General features: G+C 39.8%; 1 long non-coding RNA gene across 3 annotated transcripts in view; it reads right to left on the bottom strand.

Annotated features, from left to right (window-relative positions):
* LOC125633572 (uncharacterized) overlaps positions 1-15,158 on the bottom strand; it is a 66,532-nt gene extending 51,374 nt beyond the window's left edge. For all 3 annotated transcript variants that reach the window (XR_012667763.1, XR_012667764.1, XR_012667765.1), the window contains exons 1-2: positions 15,004-15,158; positions 4,669-4,753 (exon numbers count right to left, since the gene is read on the bottom strand). This is a non-coding gene — a long non-coding RNA (uncharacterized LOC125633572). The remainder of the gene's footprint in view (positions 1-4,668; positions 4,754-15,003) is intronic.
* Positions 15,159-15,396: the final 238 nt, after the last annotated feature.

Genomic DNA, 15,396 nt, shown 5'->3' with positions numbered 1-15,396 from the left:
TTTGGTGATTTGTCTGCTGTGCCGAAGTAGGTTCTGGCCATAAATAAAGCTCAGAAAGAACCTGTTGCAGTGCAGGATATTGCAGAAGGAAAGGAATTTCTTGGTGAAGTCTTGAAAGTCTGTGAAAAGGAGTTGTTTCCATTGACCCTTAATGGGCCATTGTTGATAGTAAACAGTCTCTCTTTTACAGTCTCTGTGTTGGGGCCTAATGGGCAAAGTCTTTCAAATGTGTGTGAATCCACTGGCCTTCCTTCAGAAAGACCCAGTGTGGATAGCTTTGAAAAGATTTCAGATTAAACTCCCTAACAATTATGTCAACAGCCCTATAAGCTTAACCAGCTTGTTGGGGAGATGTTGGAACATGAATGTCTCCATATTGACTCTTTAAGTAAGCAGTCTGACTCAAGTACGGAGGAAAGATCGGTGACTGGTTTTTCAGAGCAGAACAAGGATGATCCCACAAGGATGCAGGGGAGAGCAGGCAAACTGTCGTCTTTAGATATTTTGAATATGACTTGTAGTCTTAGTGAACTGGACATCTGATTTCATATGGAAGCGGAGGTTGGTAATGGAAGGGCAAGAGAACCTTGAATCTAACATGCTAGTAAAAATGGATGGTATCTCTTTAAGACAGACTCCAGCCTTAGAATTGGTAAAGGTTGAGGCTCTGAAAACTGCTAAACAGTCTGTTGATGCAAATTACCTGACTGGGCGTGCGGGGGGGAAGAAACGGAAAGAGACGGAGACTTGCCTGTAGCGGTTAGCAAAAAAAGGACACTCAGCCAGCCAGTGGTTTCTATTAAGCAAAAGAGCTCAGATTTTGACCCTCCAGAACAAGGAGAAAGGAAAAAAGACTGTGCTAATGGAAGCCACAGGTTAACCCTAGAATACCCAAACCCCAAGGAAGTGGTTAAAATGAAACCCAAGGTCAAGAAAGAGCTACAAAGATTCAAAAAAGGACATTGTACATTTTTACAGTTCTTGGTATCAACAATGAGTTAGTTACAATCATTAGCAATAAGTTTTTATCACAAGTGTACATTTATAATTATTTTTGTCATGCCAAGTCTTTGGTTTAAACCAATCATTCTTTAGGTCAGCTTGTTCAAGGTGAATGGTCTTTTGGAAAAGCCCTTGAATATGTTAAGAGTGGTACATAAACCCTTATGATTATGCTGTTTGGTTCAACAAGAACACTGTTAAAAAGCCTAATAATGCATAGACACATTCCTAGAAGTTTCCACTGCAGAAAGACCACTACAAGCTTGAACTACTGTGCACAAAGGGAAACTGAGGTACAACACTTCACAGCCTTCATGGCTAAATGCCAGACTAAGTGCTCTCTGAAAAGCATTAATGGCTATGTCAAGTCAACACATAGACCAAACTATGGAATCACTAAAGTGTTTCACAAAGCCTGGACTAAGTTTTTAACTTGGGCCAAAGCATACCTCAATAATTTGGCATTACACAAGTCAACACAGCTCATATCAATGTTGGAAGGTCCTTAAAGTGTATCCAGGAGCTCTAATTTTGCCCTTCTGCACCAGTCTCACTTTGGGGTTGAGACACATGGCTAGAAAGGGTTAAACAAAATAACCCTCAAAAGACGTGGTGAGATAATGCTTGTGTTTTTACATATGTATGAGTAGGGTCGAAAATGTAATCAACAGTTCCTGTCTTTGCTGTATTCTGATAATCAGAGGTCAAAAGAACATCCTATTCATTTAAATTAATTGTAAATATAGGATCTCTCGGTATTCATCTCTTTGAGATGTACTGTGAATGGTGGAAGAACAAGCAAATAGCCTTATGTTAATTCTTATAGCTAAATGCCAGTGATGGACCTCCTTCAAAGTCATCCTAATTACCTTATTCCCCCTGAGGAATGCCAACTTGTCAAAAGACATGAAATTGTAGAAAAAAAGATCCTTGGGTCCAGATTCTGTCATCTCAGCTCTGCTTAGGCTTCATCAGGGGAAGTTTGAGTCGCAAGACTGAGGTCCTAGTTATCCTGGTACGCCCTGAATATTTGGACATTGGACGAAAACCTATGAACTAATTTCTAAAAGAACTCTTTGCAACTACAAAGATCACCATCTCTGCTATGAATCTGCACATAAATGAACTGAACTCATGTCTGTATGTATATTGATCTTTTAACCATACTCATTTTTAATAAATTTTAGTTTAGTTAATAAGAATTGGCTGTAGCGTGTATTTGCGTAAGATCTGGAATATTCAATAACCTGGGTGGTTATGTGCCTGATCTTTTGAGATTGGTAGAACTTTTATATGGATGAAATAAGATTTACAGAAATCATCATATTTGATGTGGATACCTGGATGGGGGCCTAAGGCTAGATCACTTTAAGGGAATGTGGTGTTTGGACTTCTGAGTAACCAGTAAGGTAATAAAGAAGCTATTTTGGTGAATCTGAGGATTGGAATAGCCACCAGCTTTTTGGTGATTGTCTGCCCCATTCTTTGGGGTTCACCCTAATTGAGTGACCACAGCTGGCTCCCCACTAGGGCCCCAGTCAGACTCCAAGTAACACCATTGAGTTCAGTGATGTTCTTCCGGATTTAGAAGAGAAAGAGCAGGAACATAGTTTCTCACCACATTGTAAGCCATTTCTGATTACCAGATCAACAGTGACCTTTAGAATAGGCCATGCCTAACAGATTTCTAGGCTCAAGCTTAGAGAAAGATCTCTATCTGTCCATGCTTTAGTGGAAGATTCTGTCAGGCCACAAAAGAACCTACCATCAAATGATCAGAGTCCGAAAGGCCAAAATTTGGTTTATAGTATTTGGCTGTAATAGCCGATTCAAAAACCAAAAACTAACAGCAACATTCTCCCCTTTGGTCAATATTTTAGGTCTATTGGGTTAATTTCTGCTGTGCAAGTCTGCAGTAGCTCTGCTGAAATTGGTAGAAAAACATGGTTGCTATCTCTATTGCACATTCTGCATATGGAATTCCTGTTCCATGTACCACACTATCTCTGCAACAAGTACATGATGTTTTAGATTTATATACCATCTTTCAATATACATATTTCCTAACAGCACCCCTCTGCATGCTACAATTGCACAGGAGCAGACTAAAAGGAAACTAGGCAAGAGACTCCAGGGCAAATCCCATGATTTTTCAAAAGATGTAACTATAATGTCCATGTAGAGCGGACAGGACCTTTGTTTTGAAGATCTTATCCAAATAGGCAAGAGATCCACTGAATTGCTTATGTGCAGAATATGGATGAGAAGTTACTTGGTCAAACTCAAAGACCGTATAATTCCATTGTAGTCACAACATTAAATACGATTTCATTAAATGCTCATTTTAAAACTGATGCTTCACACTAAAAATCCACATTCTAGCAGCTTTGGTATTAAAGCGAATCTTACATCTAAAAAGTCACTGTTTGAAATTCCAGTGAAGAATGTCTGCAAAGAAGTGCCAGCTATAGAAATTAATTCAAATTAGCCAATGTGCCCACAAAAAATTGGCTCATGGAGAAGGGATAGACTACATACAAGAAAGCAGCTGAGCTAGAAAGTCTGAATGCAGAAACTGATTTTTGGAAAAGTTTTTTTTTGGGGGGGTGAAAATTAAAGCAGGGCGATATATAATCTTATGTTTATTCACAATGCTTGTATCATGGAGGTCACAGATTGTGACTTGTCAGATCTCTGACATTTTCTTTGTCAGCCCATAGGGACCCCACCTCCCTCCCCTCTGCAGAACAGCTAGGGCTCTCATCCCACCACTTGGGCTTCAGTTGTCCTCCAAAGTGCCCCCCCACCCCTCATTCACAGACAGAGTTATGTGAATTTTTGTTTCTTGCCCGCGACTTACTAAAAATAATGGATAATCTTAACCTTAATCATGAGCTACTTTCATAGAATCAGTCTCTTGGAACTAGCAAGATATTCAAGGAAAATGTTACCCATGTGGACAAGATAAATAGCTACATAAAATAGACCCAAATGCAGAATTAGTCCACCTACCTGTGAAGTCTTGAGAAACCTGATGCAGGTGGTGTAAGATATACCTTAGATATTAGTAGGCGAGTTTTGCTACACAAAACAGGAATGATGTTGAATGTGCCTCTTATAACATGTGGTCTTTTCCTTCACTTTAGTGCAGAGAGCTCTGCTCACAGTGGAGAAAAGTTTTGGTTTCACTGCAAAAGGGAAGGAGGACATGCGTCCATGCAGGGGATCCAGGACCTTGTAAACCTAGCAGCACAGATCTACAGGAAGTCAGTAAATCTGAATATGGGGAGAGCTTTGGGAAGGGGAGTGAAGGCCATTCAGTGTGGTGATTGAGAGTCACTGGTCATTTTCCACTGTGGAAGGAGAGCATGCAAGAGATAGTGTCTACTGTACCCCCCAGAGAGTAGCAGCAAGGGATGCAAAATTACTCTACTACTGCTACTATGAGGCAAGAGGGGGAAGGATACCGTCCCTCCTGGCTGCTCAAACTGTGGGCTAGGACTAGGATTTTGTTTAAAATGTGGCTAAGAGAAGAAAAGGTAGGTTATAGGAGTTCGCAGTGTGTGTCATTCTACATGGCAGCAAATCCTGTTCTCTTGCTCCTTTAGAGAAAAGGAGACCTGCACAACTTGGTACTTTCTGCAATGATCCTTTGCATTAACTTACATCTCAAGCACTTTAGAAACTTCCTCTATAGTGATTTCTGCGTCTAGTTCTCCAAGAAAGTAACCAGCAGCTGCCTCCAGTGAACCTAGGAAAGGAAGAGTGCATTTGAGTATTTATTCAGTTCCAGCTGCAGGAATTTCAGGTAGGCAGAATATTATCCACAATAGAGTTTTACCATGAGTAGAAGAAAGAGTTCTACTCTTTACAAGAGTGCCATGTGATTTTTGTTAAGTGACCACAGGTATTTCAGTTTCACATCCCGTCTGACTTAGCACCTTCAGAGAATATTAGTAATTCAAACCACTCTTTTCTGCCACATGATTTTTTGGTGTGCAGTCTCCCATTCAAGGGGTGACCAGGCCCATCACTGCTGAACTCAGAAGCATAGATGTAATCACCACCTGACTTAACACAGCTGCATAAATTGGATTCTCTCATTTAGAGAGCAATGAGTTGGCATTATGTTTAAGAGATTATTACAAACACAGAGCTAAATTCTGTGGACAAAGCCAGAATTACACTGATGAAGTGAGCTGTGGCTCACGAAAGCTCATGCTCAAATAAATTGGTTAGTCTCTAAGGTGCCACAAGTACTCCTTTTCTTTTTGCGAATACAGACTAACACGGCTGTTCCTCTGAAACTGATTTTAATGCAGCTACTCTAGCTGGTAACCAAGAGCAAAGTGTAACCCAAATGGTAACTTGATTTTGTTTTCAAAGGGTCAGGGAGCTGGGAAGTGGTGGGGGGGGGGAAGGAAGGAATCCGACCTAAGCACACTTTTTAAAAGAGCCTGCACCGCGAGACTGCCATTGGGAAGTATGGGTTTTAATGTTCTCCGTTGTGCCTGTTTTAAACCAGTGTAATTCTGTTGACTTCTGTGAACCTCTGATTTACAATATTAAACAGGCAGAATCAGGCTCTATTTTCACATTGCTTTTGAGACTATTTAGGAAGACAACATTTGGCCTGATTTACTATTGCCCTGCCCCCTGCTGTAGTCATATGTTAGTGCTGTGTGCCTGTAACACCATCAAATCAGAACATTGCTTATGTCACTGCTAAAAAATGGCGATTGTGCACCCACTCAGTCCTTGGTGTGTAGCTAGACCTGTCAGTATGCACCATGTCTAAAGATTATGCTGTCTACAAGTCTAGCAGCTACCTTGTTCAGGACAGACTATTACAAAGGAGATATCATGCAGATTTTACTTTTATTTTCTTAATGTAAACTAAAAGCCATTTAAGTCTGAAAGTATCTGTATGAGCAAACGTGCTCTCTGTGCTGAGCACTTTCTGCCAAGGCTTGTAAGCATCTAGCCACTAACAACTGATCTGACACTAGCAACTCATTTCATAGGACTGACTTCAGCAGCCTAACTGAAAGGTGTCACCATACAACTCAGACAGGCTAGATTTAAGCCAGCAACTTGGAAGGGAGAGCTCTAATCCATTAGCAATCTCCTGAACAGGTCTCGGATATTACTCTGCATACATATAGCACCTCAGTTTGAAAAATGCATTATATAATTTGTCTAAATACATGGAGGTACTTTCTATAATCACTGTACTTAACTCCTCGCTCAGGGTTGTGTGTCCCTACTGTACATTGTATTTGGGCACATGGCTCCCTTTGATCTTAAAGAAAGCAGCCCATGATCCCATTCTCCAAGAGTGCTTGGAAAGTTGGAGAGAATGTTGCAGAGGACACAACATGCAGGAGGTAACTTAGAGCTCGAGACATGCAATTTTATATTGAAGACTTACTACTTTAAGAGATTTCTCATCATGTATTAAGATGAACATTTCTATCAGCAGACAGCCTTCCTCTCTGTCAAGGAATTGCTCAGAGTTAAACAAATCCTGAAAGTTAATTTTAGGACCAGTTTTTAGTATAATTTCTTATTTAGAAGAGGGTATGGGATATTTTCCATAGGGAAGCCACAAGTCTGGAACAATACATAATCAAATATTTGAAATACAGGTCTTAAAAGCTTGTATTCTGGTTTACTTTTTATCAGCCTGCTATCACCATAAGAAGAGTAACAAACAAAAAGTTAAAAGGGAACTAGCCACTGCAAACAGATTTACCAAGTACAAGATACAGAGTACAATGCTGCCATCTACTGGTGTTTTGCCATTTGGTCTGTCATTGGAGGTATTTATTGGCTTCAATTTTGATCTTGCAGAAACTAGATTTTAAAGGTTTTAATGATTTTTGGAATCATGTTTTCATGCAAAGCACAAAAATCACGATCATATGCAGTAGTTCTGACACATGAATGGTTAAGTTGTTGTGAAGTCAGTATTGGTTAGGATTTTACATTTAGAGTTATTTATAACAATGCATGTCTAAATATTAAATGTTCTCAGGAACTAGTGGCTTAAAGCATTCCTTCTGCCTGGAATATCGGCAGGAGTAGGCCCCAGGATCCTGATTTGTGATGTTTCACCCTAACTGGTTAGGTAGCCACCTTACAGCGAGCTATGATTTTGCCACCAAACCCCATGGATTCCCCTAGATGCACACAGATCTCAAGTACCACCTGCAGGAAGGCCCTGTACTCTGGACACTGCCCATGTTCCCTGGCACATGCTTTCACTGGGCCTCCTTAAGTTTTAATAGGACAGATAATGCAGCGTAATACAGATGAGTGAGTGGCAAGATGCATGCTTGCCCTCTTCCTTTCTCAGCTCCCACCTCATTGGTGGAGGATTTGGCATGTGTGATTATATACAGCATTATTCAAATAATTAAGCCAACTCTTTCCAGTATTAAAAAACCACACACATTCACTTAATGTGAGTTAGTCATGACCTAAATAGCCCAGCTATTCCTGTCCTTGCTCCGTTCCCAGATTAACACAAGTATTCTGTCCACTCAAGTCGCCTACTCTATAACAGGATACATGACTTTAGGCAATTCTATTAGTACAGAGATGGGCTTAAATTATGTTCCAAACCCCACAAATTCTGGATCTAGAGTCCAAGTTTTGACTTGGACTCCCATCTAATTTTGGAGATCAATGTTCCTGTTATAGTAGAGATTACAGCCTTCTTCTCACTCAGACTTGGAGCACAAGATGTTTTGAATATGAGCAGCATGAATATATATTGGTCATCTGTAGAAGATTCTCCCCTTCAGCTAAGTCAGTGGTGTATGTTGCCAATAAAGCCATGTGCCAGTGCTGTACAATTCTTTATCTGTAATGGCAGCCAGCCATGATATCAAAAGTTCCTACCAGTACAAAGAACACAGCAGCTTCATAAGAGTTAGGAAGCCTATATGTGGTCAAGATAAAACAAGAGCCTGCAACAGCACTGGATCCTTAGAAAGAGGAGAGTCAGCAACATTACAGTGGAGCTCTCTTTTTTTGGAAGGTGTATTTGAATAGAAGAGTTTTAAAGCAAGGGGACCAGATATTGATCTGGTTTTCCTCCATTAACGCCACTGAAGTTACTCCCAGATTTACACCAATGCAAGGATGTCAGGATCCGAGTCAGTTCGCCATGTCTGACTTACTATACAAAAGTCACTCTGATGCGTTACCAGATGAAGTGCCAAGCATCACGGACCTTATTATCCAGCACCTTGCACTTGACACCAGTGTAAGTAACTGAACAAAGCAAGCACAGGGTGGGTGTAAAATACTACTGGAAGAGTAGTAGTTTACACCTACTTTACATAGGTGCAAGTGCCTTAACAAGCCAGTGGAGATTCTGGTCCCTTCTATATACTTGTACACCAAATTAGCAATGTCACAGAGGCACTAACTTTAAAATAGGCTGTATAGCTGCTGGTATCTAGACATATGAAGGCAAACATTTTACTAACTATCCTGAGGCCAGATTAAACATCAGTTATACCACTGTTAATCCAGAGTAACTCCAAATGAGTCACTCTGGATTCATGTTGCATGATTTACATTGATAATGCCTATTTATCAGGAGGTTTCCATAATGCTTTATGAACTATATACCTAATTTCCGGTGTAACAACTCCTCCTGTGGAATCAGTGCATTTCTAGAGTAAAGCATGCTTATAGCTATGGCATTATTCATAAATCACTTTCTCTCTCTGTATTTTCAAAACACCAAGCAAGGTCTTGGTAAACACATTAGCCCTTAATTTCCATTGTCTGAAAGAAAAAAAAAGTGTTAAAATAGGGCTGTCAATTAACCACCATTAACTTAAAACAAATTAAAAATTGTAATTAATTGCAGTTTTAATTACACTAACAGAACAAGTTATATTGATTTCAATTACAACAGAATACAAGGTATACAGTGCTCACTTTATTTTTCTTATTACTACAAATATTTTCAGTGTAGAAATAGTATTTTTCAGTTCACCTCATACAAGTACTGTAGTGTGATCTCTTTATGGTGAGAGTGCAACTTACAAAATGTAGAATTTTTTTCAAAACTGCACTCAAACAAAACAATGTAAAATGAGACTACAAGTCCACTCAGTCCTACTTCTTGTTCAGCCAATTGCTAAGACAAACAAGTTTGTTTACATATACAGGAGAATGCTTCCTGCTTCTTATTTACGAGATCACCAGAAAGTGAGAACAGGCATTTACATGGTACTTTTGTAGCAGGTGTTGCAAGATACTTTACATGCCAGATATGCTAAACGTTCATGCACCCCTTCATGCTTTGGCCACCATTCCATAGGACATGCTTCCATGCGGATGATGCTTGTTTAATGAATGGTATTTTTTTTTTTAATTTATGCCTAATTCCTTGGGGGAGAGTTGTAGGTCTCCTGCTCCATGGTTTTACCCACATTCTGCCATATATTTTGTGTTATATGTTGGTCAATCTAAGAAAAAAAATACAAAGAAAATACCAATGTGAGCTTTCTAAAGATAGCTACAGCACTCAACCCAAGGTTTAAGAATCTGAAGTGCCTTCAAAATCTGAGAGGAATAAGGTGTGGAACATGCTGCCAGAAGTCTTAAGAGCAACACAGCAATTCGGAAACTACAGAACCCAAACCACAAAAAAAAAAAAAAAAAAAAAAAAAGGGAAAAAAAAAATCAACCTTCTGTTGGTGGTATCCAGCTCAGATAAAGAAAATGAATATGCATCATTCTGCACTGCTTTGGATCATTATTGAACAGAACCCATCAGTGTGGAAGCATGTCTTCTGGAATGACATGTAAATATCTTGCAATGCTGGCTACAAAAGGTGATGTTCTAAATAAAAGTGGGAAGCATAATCTCCCATAAATAATGTAAACAAACTTGTTTGTCCTCGTGACTGGCTGAGTAAGAAGTAGGACTCAGTGGACTTGCAAGCCCTAAAGTTGGGGGCGGGGGCGAAGGGGGTTAAACATAACTGAACTCAGATAATTCTACATTTGTAAATTGTGCTTTCCATGATAAAGAGATTGCACTACAGTACTTGTATGAGGTGAATTGAAAAAAAACACTTTACAGTGCAAATATTTTTAGTCAAATATAAGCTGATCACTGTACACTTTGTATTTTGTGTAGTAATTCAAATCAATCTGAAATTGTTGAACATGCAAAAAAGTTTTATAATAAATGGTATTCCTCTATTAACAATTTTAATCACACTATTAGTTTTTTTTAATCATTTGACAGCCCTAGTTAAAAAGCCATTTATTCAGTTAACTGCATCTACGACTCTGTGAAGCCAACATTTTGTACTATAATGAAACCTTTATGTAAATACAACTCCGTGTTCATTAAGATAGTGTAGAAGGAAGCTGAAGCTTATCAATAAGGCAACCCATGCCAAATCCATTCATGTCAACTGTGGTCAATAGGGCTATTAAGCTGTAGCTAGATCTTGACTCTATGAAGTTGCTTAATGCACAGAAGCAGGTTCTTTACTACAAGTGCAAAAGGCATTAGGATCCATAACACTGGAGAGAAACACATACCTTTCCATTTTTGGAATTTAGAATAGTTGAAAGACTAGATTTGACTAAGCAAGAGATAGGTGCAACTTTTACCTGTCACTTGCAAGACAAATGTCTTGCACAAGCTCAGCTGCAGCTACTGATGCTTGAGGCAATGTGGTTATTCTTAAATCATGGAAAGGTTTAGAGAATGCACTGCCAGCATGTAAACATAAAGCCAAGTTTTTGGCTTGTTTGAGTGGGGGCAACTCTATTGACATCAATGGTGTTTTCCCTAGTTACATCACCATAAATTAATGCCATTTAAAATGCGGTCACTAGGCATATAACAGAATTTACTGACCAACATTAGATAGAGAACTAAATGCAACATGCTCCTCATCTTGCAGCCTACTGACATTTCTTTAAGTTGGGAAAACCAACATCTAATGAATATGAACAATTCCAGCTAATTGTTGCTTCAGTTTCATAAGCCTTTTTAGTAAATACAATAAGTCAGATGTTGCTAGTGTTTTATTTCAGCCTCATCCAAACCACAATGTTATTGGAAAGTCTTGGCCTACATTACTTTCTATGTAAACCTTTGAACTATTTACTTTCTTGTATTATTCAACATCTACATACTCCAGTATTTTGTAGGAATTTACTCACACAAACAGAGGAAACAAGTGGGTTCTTAAGATATTCCACTGGAAGCCAACTCCAATGGACTCTCAGGATGACGACAATACCAAAATTTCAAGATCTTTATTAAAACAAATGAAAGGATAATCAAAGCTATAACACACAGAGTAGTAATACAACTCAATGGTCCTGGGTGGTAATATGAAATAGTCTTTTCAACTAGAAAACTATCACTCACCCTTCCCTGGAGACCTGGTAGTGGGAGACAGAGGACCAGCCTTGTCTCTGGCATGCCCGCTGAATTCGATGGTCCAGGTTCCCCAAGTTGGTAGAGATCAGGTTTGAGTATCTAGTAGCTAAGCTATATCATTAAAGCTGAGCGAATAGCTTAACTGAAGCTAGAAAGAATGACCCCTCTGCATGGTTGTTTGCCCCTTTTATACGGTCCTTGCAACACCCTGGATAGTCCTATCAGTGCCCAACCTACCATACCCAAATCTTATTTCCCCACCCAGATAAATCTTCAGGTACCACTTATTCTATAGCCTAACATTACTACATATATTCATGTGTTAATATCAATTATTTCATCCCTGAAACCATTACCTTTGCCTAAATCATGACTTCCATGTTCTGTGGTGTAACTTGTGGGCTGTTCCAGACTAATGGTAAACATTCAGTTCTCTGTTTGGTTCTCCATTCAGTTCCCCAAAGACAAAAAGGTGTTACCAATAGGCCATTTACCTACGCCAAAGATTACACTTATGCTAACTTGTTCTAGCTTAATCATACAGAATACTGGCCTGTAGGTTCCTTGCATTATGCCACTCAAAATAGTTGGCTGTATACTAGACTTCGGTAAAAACAAAACCCTAAAAATATATAATCAAACCAATGAAGAACACATTATGCAATATAGCAAGCTAGCAAACTAACCTAACCAAGCTAGCTAACTAACAGTGTTGCATTAGGCAAGGAACCCACACTGTAGGCAACACAGTATGATGGGATCATACACACCGATTATTATTTACTTCCTAGGAAAACAAAGTTACTCTTTATAACTTACAAATATTGTGTCCTATAGATCTGCCATGCCTTCATCTTCCCTTCTGATGCTCACACAGGTGAAGTTCTGCTGTATATTTTTTAATATACATTTGAACACCTTTGCTTGCGCTATTAATCTAAAATTAATCAGTGCATTCCTGCTAAGTGAAGACCCAGGCCTCCTTTGGAGGTTACCATTGTGTGGTAATAGTCCAGATTCTGCAACTTCACTTGTGCTTATACCTTATTCCTTGAATAGATTTTTTTAAGCAATTAGTAAGAGAGCTATGTTGAAACATCTACTGTCTTCTTGCATTCCCTCTGCTTCCAATGTGCCACCTAGTAGTTTTGATCTTGGTGGATAACACCAAAGGCAAGGAGTGGTTGCATAGCTTCCTAATGGTGGAGACCTAGTTACTGATTCAAAGTGTCTTGAAGTGATCAAACTATAGGAAATATTTTTGTCATTTCCTGGGGGGGGGCAAGGATCAGAACTAAGACACCCCAAAACTTGTGCTTGACTGAAAAGTGGAGCATGCACTAACTGCAACTGGGCACATTCTGTCACCCTTATTCATGCAGAGTAGTATTTTATTATTATTAAATTATTATTATAAAGAGCTATGATGCATCCAGTCTTACTGCCAACTGTTTAAATGTTTCACTGTCTAGAATACATTCAAAGAAATAGAAGTTAAGAATAGAGAGATTGTATTAGGTATCTACCAGAGTAGCATTCACACTAGCCTGTATGTATTCCAACCCAGCTATGGCACTGCACAAGGTCCCCCACACTGCTGCCTGCCAAAGATAGCCATAATCTGTGCACTATGTAGGATTGGTCATCAGGGTGCATATGCATTTGAAGTGGCTAACCATGGTTCTGGGTCCTAACTGCTGGCCTAGGATGATCACTCCAGTTTCAGCTGCAAAAAAAAGTTGGCATTTTGGGAGAGCCAAGAGCAAGAAGGATCGGAACCACAAGATACAATTGGAACAATTCCTTGCATACATGGAAAAAGAGGACTCAAGTTGGCCTGTATTTACTCTAATTTGGGCTTCTGTTTTCAACCAATATTTTCTGGTGAATCCTGTCAGATACTTACTGCTGACTACTGCAGTAGATCATACTTAAAAGCTAAATTTTTACCCTGTGCAGCTCCTGGTTTCCTTGCAGTCAGATAGAATTTGATCCCAAGGTGGTGGGAAGCTTCCATCATTGACTTTGGTGGAATTGCACCCATGTATACCCATAATGAATTCCCTCTGTCAGTTTCACAGCTGGGTGTAATGAGGAGATGGGTTGGTGTACCCTTTAAGCAATGAGGCAAACACCTCCTACCTTACAATTCTTAGAAAGGCACTGAGAGGGATTTTTGAAGCACCCAATCAGATTAGGCACTGAAGTCTGAGGCAAGTTTTAGTCTTAACCACAAGCCATGTTAATGAGCACAATCCTGAACCTAGTGAAATCAATGGCAAAAACATAATTGACTTGAATAGGAACAAGTTCTATCAGACATTTAGTTACTTTATGTTATATCCTTAGGGGAAACAGATTTAGGAAGAAATCACTTGAGACAGAGCTGTAAACCTTAAAAGCAGCCATTTATTGCCACACACTGAACTAAACCAAAAACCAGCCAAAACTGGTGGGGCTATCCCCTAATCTTACTCAGTTGCCATATCAACAACAAGATTCTATTACCACAACCACTAAATATCCAACACATTACCTTTCATAATATTTAAGTCAAACATGCTAGTTGCAGCAACCTCTTTCATGGCTAAAGAGCCAAGATGTTTCAGGATTGATTAGGCTACAGATTAAGTAGCAGCATAAACTAGTACTACTAAATCAAGTTCACCTGTCATTTACTGGGAGTAGCTTTTTAAATACTTTTTGCATTGGTGTAGCTCATTACATAACATGCAAAATATTTTAAGAACCAGGGCCCAGATATTCTGAGGTATTTAGGCACCCTAGTTGTATCTTCACATTTCCCTCCTTCAACTGTGTGCTCAATTCTGCAGCCATTCCCAGCCCCAGCCTTGGCATTTGCAGCAATGGAGATGCTCTCACACTGCTGCACAGATATTGGTGACCACACAAGGTAGAAGGAAGGGGGAAGAGAATCCCCTGTCTCTACACTGTAGGAGAAGCTGGGGGGAATCTTGGGCCTCAGTCTAGGTTGCTGTTGCTACTCCTGTCCCTGAGTGGAGAAGGGAACAGGCTGATGACCCAGACTGTATTCTGCAGTCACCATCACAAGTTTCTGTAGAAAGAAAAGGAGTACCTGTGGCACCCTTTCTTTTTGCAAATACAGACTAACACGGCTGTTACTCTGAAAAGTTTCTGTAGGTGAACCCAATTGGCTCTTACCATTACCTTGCTTTGAGCAAAATGTGTGTTCACACCCCAGAGTCCAGCCCATTTCATTTTTCTATAAATCAGTCTTTTTAAAGCTACTATGCTTTCCTCTTGTGTTTGTACCTCCTTCTCCTCTTTCACTCCATTTTCCCCTGTCATTTTCTGGATATGTCTTTTCAGTGGATTTCCTTTCAGTCTCCTGTGTGGTGCTCTCTTCCACCATTACCAGACTATTCCTACCTTTCCTTATTAATTCCTCCCATCTACCTACACACTCCCTTTACTCATCTCAACCTTCACTCAATCTCCTATCCCTCTATTACATGCTTTTAGCCGACAATGAAATCCACTCTGCCTCCTCACCACTCTTCTGTACTTTTGCCCCAGTCACTCACCTCTCACTGCCCTTGTCCCCCATGGATAATGGTGTAGTCATGTTAGGGCACTACCATCAAGAAGAGACTCCAGAAGTTTGCCTGGATCCCCACACACTGTTCCTGTCCTCTGCACAGAGGCTTTTCCTGTTCCTTCCCAGCTGATTGCTCTCTCCTAGTCTAACAATGCTATTGGACTAAGCACTAGTGTGGAGAGCAGCTTGGCCCTTTGACAGCAATTTAGGGGAGTTTCCACTAATGCCAACTGTTCTGTATCCGATCTGCGGACAGAATGCAGTCTGTAGGGCTGTTCGTCTGACACCATCCACCAGCACTGAAGAAGTCAAACTGCTATGAAATCTTTTAGTGTTCTCATTTAGATTCCATCCATATCATTCACTTTAAGTGGCACCA

This window comes from Caretta caretta, chromosome 3, assembly GCF_965140235.1.
Source record: "Caretta caretta isolate rCarCar2 chromosome 3, rCarCar1.hap1, whole genome shotgun sequence".
Lineage (NCBI taxonomy): Eukaryota > Metazoa > Chordata > Testudines > Cheloniidae > Caretta > Caretta caretta.
This window is presented reverse-complemented; position numbering and strand designations above follow the sequence as displayed.